Here is an 8,214-nt window from a genome sequence, read left to right as displayed (position 1 = left end):
ACAAAAATTCCTAGTGATTACTTAAGAATGTCAGATTGTGTTTTATCAGAATTCTGTTAAATACATTCTAAATAAACAGAACTTTTGAATTTTGTAGTCTTTATTAGTTATTTTTAAGATTTTGGCTGTCATTTTTATTTTTGTCCTAATATTTTACTATTTTGCCTCAATATTTTATTTTATTTCCAACTATATTAAAAATATCTCTTCTCCTATTTCCTCTAATTCTGACATAGTTTCACATATTGCTGCTATGATTTGCCATTAATAACAGAAACCTTAATTACTTTCATTTATATTTAATGTAATATGATCCTAAATTGTGAAGTTCTTGAAGTGTTTGATATGTCACTATTCAACAAAGTTAAATACCCTAAGGTAACATTCACTATTTGAATCAAACCTGAAGAACAAAGACTTAGATGCAGTTTAGAGTAAAAATTCTAATTATTCTATTTACTTATGTCTTTAAATATGGAGAGGAGAGAGTGTTACAGAAAGCGAGGGAGAGCTTGAGAATAGAATAAGGAGAAAATAAAACGGTATCAGCCCAAGGACATCTTGTACCATAAAGAGCAAAGAGTTTGCCCATATTTTTCACTTTAATTATGAATTACTCTGGAATCACTTTGATTTTATTATTTTAAGACAGACTCTTAATGAATATGAATATTTAGCATTTATATGGTCTTTCTATCTTCCAAGTACTTAGCTAATTAATCTTTAAAACACCCTTGTGAGAAGGATAAGTATTATTATACCTATTTGACACATTAAGAATCAGATTCACACAGAGAGGTTAAGTGCTACAGAATCCACTTAGAGAGCAATGAAATGGCTGTGTGGGGATGAGAAATCCCAAATACAACAAGAGCATGCTAACATTACTTGGCAAGAGTCATTTACTTCTATGTCTTCAGTCAACTACGTGTCCTGTATTGTATAAAGCAAGAGTGGTACTGATGATAGGAAGTGACAAATGCCTTTTATTTGGCATAGTGAGAAAAAGAAGATGGATTAATAATAATAGTAGATTTGTTTGGATCTTATAGAGGACCCTAAATTTAGAAGTATTTTACCCTTCTCTCTTTCTCTCTCTGTCTCTCTTTACCCAAGGAAATTCAGTATTCTTTTTCTTAAACTAAAGTCTAGTGGTTTTGCTCCCATTTTTTCTATATATCACCATGATATCACCCTGTCGTAGATATTTCTGTGTCTTTATTTTATTTATTTTGCTACTTATTCTTCAAATTCATGTTCTTATATCTCTGGGTGACAGAACTTCTATAAAACCATACTGTATTTATAAATTATTGTAACGTCTTGTTATTTTAACTTTATCCTTCAAACTTGAAATTGCTTTACTTAAATAAATTAAATTTTTATGTATTCACTCAAAAAATCTTTAATATAAAGAATATAATACTAAGAACTGTGGAGCATGCCTATAATCCCAGCTACTTGGAAGGTTGAGGCAGGAAGATTACAAGTTTAAGTCCAACCTATGTAATGAACCAAGACCCACTTTCAAAAAAAAAAAAAATAGAAAAGGCTGGGGATGTAACCGAGTGGTACACCACCTTTGGGTTCAGTCCTGTGCCATGCACATATACAAGCAAACAAGCAAAACAGCTGTTTACATACAGCTGTATGTATAAGCAGATATGTATATTTATGTATATGCATTATGTAGATATATATGTAGATAGGTATAGCAATTTAACATGGCTACTTGGATTTTACTAGAGCTGGTTTTCTTGTACTAAACTGCCAAAATACACTTTCAGGCAAGCAAGAACATGGGTCAATTGTTTCAAAAACAATTGCAAAAAAAATTAAAATTTACATCATTTACTCTTAGAACCATAACTTGTTTAGTATTAAAATTTTGCTACTAATGTTATTAGGTTTAAGTATTAAAATACATTCTTTATCATAGGATCTATGTACTTCACTGGATAAAAGCTTTATCATGTTAATTGGAAACATACAAACATATTTCTTCATCATTTAACCTCAAAAAGTACTATTCCATCTGTCTCTCACAGCCTACCAACCTAAAAGCAATTTTTTGTTTCTATTATTTCTTTACACTTTTAAGTTTTCTTGAAATATGGTTTGAACTTTATTAGAAAATATCTCTCAAAATAGCAAATGACAACTTTATAATAGTCAATGATCTACTTACTAACTTTAATACTCAAATTCCTCACAACATTTGGTATTTTCTGATGTAAACTCTTTTAAAATATTCTCCTTCTTTATCACAAAGAAAGGATTAATTCTGTGAACACTCTGGAGCAGTTCTTAGTGGAGGATGAGGGGACCACAACTCAGGACTGACAGGGTAGTTGGCTTATGTGACAGAAAAGAATTTCAGCATATGTCAGTCAAAGAAATACACATAAATTTCTTTAGGAAAATAAATACACATTCAAGAGAGAATGCAGGCCATCTCCAGAGTGAGATACACCTTTGAGAGTTGATGCATCTCTATTCTAGGAGATTTTCGTAAGAGGTGGGCAAGAGGAGGTATGTCAGAATGACATTACTCTGGTAGTCCTCAGATGATTTTGGTGTTTTGGTCAACTCCACACGGCTCTCTATTACCAAGTCCTTTCTTCCTGATTCCATATTAGATTTTTTTTCTTTTGCAATTTCAGAAACTTTAACCTTCTTCCAATATCATTTTTTTTTCTTGCCTGAAGTTTCAAACTGGCTTTTTTAACTGATCCTGTTGATCCCAGCTTGCCTACAAAGTATCTCCTGACATGAACTGAGTGGTTAAGAATACAAACTGAGCTGGATGAGGTGGCACATGTCTATAATCCCAGAAATTTGGGAGGCTGAAGCAGAAGGATGGCAAATTACAAGACAACCTGGGCAATTTAGAGAGACCATGTCTCAAAATAAAATATAAAAAAGGGCTGGGAATATTGCTCAATGATAGATTGCCCTACTCTTGTGTTCAGCCTCCAATATGAAAATAAATGAATAAATGAGTAAATAAATAAATAAATGACGCAAAACTGATGCCATATTGATTGATTTGAATCCCAACTTTCTCATTTGCTACTTGTTTAAAATTAGTCAATTTTTTGAAGTTTTTTTCCTTAATTTTTTCAACTGAAAATGTTGGTGTATATGAAAATTCTTACAAAGACTATAATAGCCATATTTAAAATATAATAAATTATTTTAATATCCTTTATTGATAATATTTTGAAACAGCTTTGAACATGTACTAGTTTATTTGCTTTGACTTTTTATAAATACTATGATTTTCTTTTTTTTTTTTTCATGTTCTTTAGAGCTCCATTCCCAGCCTGCTTTTTTTTTTTGTTGTTGTTGTTCTTTATTTTGAAACAGGGTCTCACTATGTTGCAGAGGGCCTCAAAAGTTGCTGACGCTGGCCACAATACTGTGATCCTCCTATCTCAGCCTCCCAAGTACTGAGATTACAAGTGTTTGCCATATGCCTGGCTCTTCCTTTTTTTTTTTTTTTAGTTTAAAACATGGTCTTGCCAAGTTCCTGAGGGTCTTAGTAAATTGCTGAGGTTGGACTTGAACCTGTGGCCCTTCTGTTTCAGCCACCCACGTACTGTGATTATAAACATGGATAGCCATGCCTGCTGTGATGCTCTTCATTGTTTTCCTTTTCCTATGCTTTCAGCTAGTTTAGGAGAACCTTCCTTATTAGTTAATTTACTGTATTGCCTTCCACAAATACAAATTGGGATTATTGCCATTCACTCAATATATTTTTTTTGCTTTTCAGTTCTCATGTCTTTTTAAAAAATAGTCTCATTTTTTTCTCTCTCTACATTTCAAAGTAGATTTATTACCTTCTAGGATGCAGATAACAATGTTACATTCTTTGTCAACTTTGCCATAGGCCAAGCCAGGATTTATTTCTTGGCTTTTATTTTCTTTAGCAGGTTTTGATATACTGATTGTTTAACTTCCCCTAATTGAGTTAGTTCCTGGAGGGCATGCAAATGGTTTGCTGAACTTACATTCTTTACCCTGTTTTCTAATCAATAACATAGACAAATTGTAGTTGCTCAACTTTTGAGAAATTAACAAAAACTGTATACTTCTTTGCTCCTATAGTATGTATAAGCAAGCTAATGTGGCTCAGTCATCAAGGTTTTCAGTCCACTGAATTGACATACTGCTTGTTACAATAGAAAGAAAAATTAGAGGGCAGAGAATATACATTGCTGTATTTCTCTGCTTTTTCAAACATATGATCTTTTGAACAAAAAAATTATGAATATTCCTTATACTGCATTTCTATGATTTTTTTTTTTTCTTTTTTGCAGGAACCCAAGGGCATTCGACCTCCGAGCTATACCCCCTACCCTGTTTTTTATTCTTTATTTTGAAACAGGGTCTCAACTAAGTTGTGGAGGACCTCACTAAGTATCTGAGGCTATCCGCGTATCACGATCCTTTGGTTTCAGACTTCTAAATGCTGGGATTACAAGCGTGGAGCACTACACCTGGCTGAGTTCTATGATTTTAACAAACATTAAAATATACTATAATTGTATTTATTTTTCTACTATTGACTAAAATTTAGAAAGTAAATGTAACATTCTACTACTAGCTGTATGTGAATAAAAAACGACTGAAGATCATACAAGTATTATTCCCAGAGCCATTCAAGCAATTTCATTTATCATTCTAAAAAATTTCCATATTAGCTTTCTCTTCAAGTGTTAATTAGTTCTGGATCATAGAGAGGTGAGAAAAAATGAATAGTCCCATTTAGTAAGACCTAATTAAATTCCCAAGGCAGCAAATTCAAGGTTAGGGATATTTGAAAGAACAAATTTTCTGAGATATTTTACACTTATAATTTTAACTATAAATTAAATTTTAAGCAGGTAATATATGTATAATGAATTATAAAAATGGACATACCATAATAATAATGAATCAGCACTAGTCAAATGCTAATCTCTATATATAGTAAAATATTTCAAACATATTATCTTCTGTAGTAAAAGCACATATACAGTATAAATGTACTTTATATATCTAAATCAACATATTATGTTGCATTTTTCAACTTTTCTTAACATAGAGCATAAGGCTTATTTTAGAATCAATTTTCTAGAAATATACTGGATTGAATATCAACTTTTACTAATGATTATTTACCACTGTATATCTCATCAAAATAAGTTTTTGTGGACTAACATATTTGAAAATGTCCAAAAAATTAACAAAATATTAATTTTACAAATTAATTAAACTATTTAATAATTTATTTAAAAATAGGATTTTTACTGAAGATTTTAAAAATATCAAGGAAACAGTCAAAATACAAAGGGATAATGTGAACAAACAAAACATATTTAGTTACATCTTGTAAAAATTGTTAAAAATTGGATGTTTATAATTTTGAGTACTAAGATATTAATATTAGAAAAAAAGTTATTAGATAGAAACATTGTAGACTTTAAAAATGCAGTATATAGGGAAAAAAAGTAGAATAATTTAATGGTCTTGAATAAGGGAAGGAAAATTCTACTAAACAAGGTTTCCCTAAATCACAAATAAAGTTAAAACACTGAAAAACTTCATTAATAGGTGAGCAACATGTGGGAACTCGGAAGGAGAAGCAGGTTACTTCTGGTTTAAATCCTAATGCCAAAGTATGGCAGGAATTTTCTCCTGAAACCCCTGATGCCACTGCTACTATAATTCATGGAACTGAAAGCTCTTGATGAAACAGCAGCCACATCAGGCTCTCATCTGAGAGTAAAGCAGAGCTTTCAGAAGATATTTGTAAGGAATATGACATAATGTATTCTCCATTTTGTGAAACCACAGAAATATTACAGTCATTGAAGAATCAACTGATGGAATGATTTTAGGACCCCATGATTTGAGTTACCAAATATATGATGTTTCTGGAGAAAGCATTTCAGCAATTTCTACAGAAGACCTAAAAAAAATGTCTGAAGAAACAATTAGAATTGAGTTTCTCAAGAGAAAATTTGGCAAAGGCGCTTTTTTATCCTAATTTGGACAGTGGCCAACATGAAAGAAATAAATAAAGTTGACCACAGAACCAGATCTAATCCTTGAAGTATTAAGCGCTTCTCCTATGGTAGAAGTTAATGAAAAAGGTGAGAAGGTGAGACCAAGTCATAAGCATTGTATTGGGAGTCTCAGAGAGATTCCTGAAACAACACCAGTGGAGGAAGTGAAAGCTTTGCTTAAAAATGAAAACTGCTCTAAAGTGATAAGCTGTGAGTTTGCACACAATAGCAACTGGTGCAACTGGGATATCACTTTCCAGCCAGACACAGATTCACTACAGGCTTTTAAATACTGAAGAGAAGAAGTTAAAACATTTCAGGGCAAGCCAGTGATGGCAAGGATAAAAGCCATCAATACTTTCTTTTGATAAAAATGGTTATTGATTAATGGGTTCTAGTATGTATAGACAGTCCACTTCCACTCAAGCAAAATATGCTAATCAGCCTTCATGCAGCCTGTGTGTAATTTTCACCAACAGAAAGCACTTCAGCAAGTACCAACAGTACTCTGTATGTAGCATTGTGCCTCAGTCTTGGTCACCAATTCTAGCATTTTATTTTGAAACATCATTGGCTCACTTTCCCCGTGGTAGTTTTGTGAATGGCTTTAGTTCACCAAGATCTTTTAAAACAAATGCTGCTGCTATAAATATGGGTTAACTCTTTTAAAAAAAAATCACATGAATCTTCATTTTAGGTCATCCAGTGGTTCAGAACACTCAACAGAGCGCTTTGTGTCATTAAGAAGTGGGCCATTGAATAGATCTAGTACAAGAAACTTTCCAGCTGAATGGCCGAACTCTGTAATAACAGGGCATCAGGAGCAAACTTACCTTCCAAAGGAGACTTCCACTTTACAAATGGAACAGAGTGGGGACCATGTTAGGGGAAGAAGAATTCTTTTCAGAGGTCAAAGATGACAGGACTCCAAGAACTCATCCATCACCAGCTGAAGCAAAGGCTCCAGCACCAAAGTTTGATTTATTAACTTCAAATTGTCCTCCATTAACCTGGAAGTTCATTGACAATCTTGGGTGAAATAATTTTGAAAAAAATATAATTTCTCATGTTTTTAAAGGTGTCTACAAAACAACAACAACAACAAAAGGATAATGAGCACTTGAGAGCTAGTTGTTCAGTGCCTACAGAGGATAAGCAGACAGACTCCAAATCTGCCCAGCAACTCATTATGAGAACCGGTCCTCCATGTTCAGCTGAGCTTCCTGCATTAAGCACAACTTGGCAAGAAAAGGATCTAATAGAAGATTTCACTCTTCAGAAGGATGTTCAAAATCAGATGAATATGCCTGTTTTTTTCCCCAAGTACTACAAAGCCACCACGAGCAAATATTGCTTCACCATGTAATAGTAACATAAATGCATCCATAGCTATGGCTCTACAGAAGCCTCAAAAGTTAAATTATACTGAATTGTTCCAGAAGCCCTCTAAAAAGCCAGCTCTAGTTCTTGTGCAGCCACTATGGGGACTTCATAGCAATGCTGTATTTCCCACCAAAAATGAAGAGACTAGAGCTCCTGGAAGTCCATCGAGAGACCATAGGAAAAGCCAGAGCCAAAGGCTAGTAAAGATTCAGGCTTCTGAGGCAATACCATTTCCAGAGGAGAAGCAGGAAAAAAAATCAGGGAACAATGACATCAGTTTAACCACTGGGATAAACCTCAGGGAGTGACTTGGCATAATGGAAAAGAGTAATACATGCCACTGAGATCAGTGAAGTAAACAATAAAACTATTCAAAAACTTTCTTCCCATTAAACTTGAGCCATGGCTATATTGAATTGTTTTGGAGGGAGGAGGGTAACCAGGAAGAAAACAGAAAGTATGTCCTAAAATCATTATGAATTTTGGAGTTGTAAGCAGTAGGATTCCAAAATTCATCTCTAAAATGATTTTATAGTACTAGAGGATTCTAATCAGTATAAATATAATTTTCGTATTTTTCTTTTTGATTTTAATTTGCAGAGATATTTCTGCCTGGAATCAATTTTGAGAGTTCAGATTAGCTTGAGGGGGGAACCATGATACATCCTTCAGTATAAGAGATGAAGGACTGAGAGAAATTACTTTTGAAGAAGCATTTCTGTAAAATTATAAATTACTTTTCTCATCTATTTAAAGTTTGGCTTAGAGAATGCCA

The 8,214-nt window shown here is 33.1% G+C and overlaps 1 pseudogene across 1 annotated transcript; it reads left to right on the top strand.

Annotated features, from left to right (window-relative positions):
• The first annotated feature begins 5,639 nt into the window (after positions 1–5,639).
• On the top strand, positions 5,640–7,710 carry LOC308271056 (la-related protein 4-like; annotated as a pseudogene). Its single transcript has one exon. The product of its transcript is annotated as a la-related protein 4-like (transcript).
• Positions 7,711–8,214: the final 504 nt, after the last annotated feature.

The sequence above is a fragment of the Muscardinus avellanarius genome (assembly GCF_963383645.1).
Source record: "Muscardinus avellanarius genome assembly, chromosome: 1".
Lineage (NCBI taxonomy): Eukaryota > Metazoa > Chordata > Mammalia > Rodentia > Gliridae > Muscardinus > Muscardinus avellanarius.
The sequence above is the reverse complement of the archived record's forward strand: the minus strand, read 5'-3'. Positions and strand labels throughout refer to the sequence as shown.